Source organism: Rutidosis leptorrhynchoides, chromosome 6, assembly GCF_046630445.1.
Source record: "Rutidosis leptorrhynchoides isolate AG116_Rl617_1_P2 chromosome 6, CSIRO_AGI_Rlap_v1, whole genome shotgun sequence".
Classification (NCBI taxonomy): Eukaryota; Viridiplantae; Streptophyta; class Magnoliopsida; order Asterales; family Asteraceae; genus Rutidosis; species Rutidosis leptorrhynchoides.
In genome coordinates, this window is record NC_092338.1 from 73501889 (window position 1) to 73504213 (window position 2325).

The window sequence follows — 2325 nt, forward strand, 5'->3', positions numbered from 1 at the left end:
ATAGCTGCCCCACATGTAAGCCAGTTGCCGCTCAAAACCCGCAATCGGCAATATCACTACCAGACTACTAACCCGTAGCCGGCATCCAGGGTGGCCACAACAAGTCACATAATATAGCATAGTATATCATATACTAAGTATTCAGGTGAGTAAGCCAAGGTAACAGTAGCATAACTCGCTACTAAATACTTATAAACATTAGGATAGTCCCACTCACTTGGAAATACAAGAACTCAGTAGTCTTATTTCACTGAGCCTTCACCTTTTCCTTTATCACCTGAGAATATCATTTCTATAGTTAGTAACCATTTCAACCAGATTATACATTAGAAGAAATAAACACGACAATACAGTAAATGAGTCAGAATAGCACTTGACCCAAACATACAAACTCCATCACTCGCACTGGTGGGGTCCCACTCATGCGACTGACCAGATCACTCGTACGAGTGAGTATCCTCACTCGTACGACTGAAAAACTACCCCCCACGAGTGACTTTCAAGTCCACTCGCATGATTTAGAAGCTCACACGCGCGGTTGAACACCTCACCCGTACGGGTGAGTGCCTCACTCGCACGGTTGAGCAGGAACAGCAGCCCAATTGCAATTTTAGCTTTTTCCACCCAAAATAAAGTTTGATTTGGTATTTTAAAACCTTATCATTGTAACGTACACATCAAGACGATTCCAACGATAGTTTATTTGTCAAAAACGGAGTTACGGTATGAAAGTTATGACCGAAACAAGTTTCCAAAATTCTGACCTGCTGCTCACACGTGTGGCTGAGGCCTCACTCGTACAAGTGAGTCCTCACACGTGTGGGTGACCCTCAAAAGTGTGGTCACTCGCGCAGTTGATCAGTCACTCATGTGGGAGCTGAAGAACAGCTCCAGCACGCTGTTTTTCGCGTTTTTGGCCCAAAAACTCAATTTTTGCTTGTTTTGGTCGATTCAAAGGCTCAAGAATATCACATAACACTTATATAAACTATTTATAAAATCAAACAAGCCTAACAAACACATATACACAAGAATCAAGCTCAAAATTTACCAAAACCCATTTTACCCAAAACCCACTTTTAAGTTCATCAAATTCAGAAATGTTTACCTTGTCTTGATCCTTGTAATCACTAGAATCAGATAAGAGAAATCACTAGCCTTCAATTTGCACTTTTGATTTTAAGGATTTAGAGAGCATGGAGTGTTTTAGGGTTCTTAGTTTCTAAAATAGGTAGAATAAGGAACGTACAGGAGTATATATTCAATTGGGGTTTCTTCATAGTGAGGAAACCCCATTCCCCACTACACATGGGTATTTACCAATTATCTAAAACACAATGTACCTCATTAGGCAGCCCTAACGAGGTCCAATTCACATAACGAAACCTGTTCAGTAACCCTTGTCACAAAGCGCACATAACTAACCAATCAAATAATTATTAACCCATAATTATTAAAATCACTAATATTAATAATTAATATTCACTAAGGGTAAAAGTCACTTACCGCTAGGCCCGATTCGAGGTCGTTACAAATCCACCCCCTTAAGAAGATTCTGTCCTCAGAATCTGGTCCAGGTCAAACAATTGAGGGTATCTAGCTTTCATTAATTCTTCTGTTTCCCAAGTCAAATTAGAACCCAAACTATGTTTCCATTCTACAAGTACCATTGGTATCTGTTTCTTACGTAACCTGGTAACCTTTCTGTCAACAACCCTGACTGGTTCTTCAACTAACTTTTTATTCATGTCAACTTTTAAGTCCTGCAACGGCAGAATCTGACTTTCGTCTTCTACCTTGCACTTACGAAGATAACATATGTTAAATGTATCGTGAATACCAGCTAACTCTGCAGGAAGATCCAGAACCACGGTTTGATCGTTCAATATCTGCCTGATGTTAAATGGACCTATATACCGTGAAGCTAATTTTCCACGTTTACCAAAACGAATTACACCTTTCCACGGTGATACGTTCAGGTACACACGTTCACCCACATAAAATGTCACTGATCGTCTACGAGGATCTGCATACATTTTCTGTCTATCTCTAGCATCTTTTAACTTCTCTCGAGCTATTACAACTTTATCAGCAGTTTGTTGTACAATTTCAGGACCTGCAAACTGTTTCTCTCCGGCCTCTAACCAACAAGTCGGAGTTCTGCATCGTCTACCGTACAACATCTCGTAGGGTGGCATGCCGATACTTGAATGATACGAATTATTGTATGCAAATTCTATCAATGGTAAGTGAGAATCCCATGACCCACCATATTCTAATACACAGGCTCTTAACATATCCTCTAACGTTTGAATAGTTCGCTCA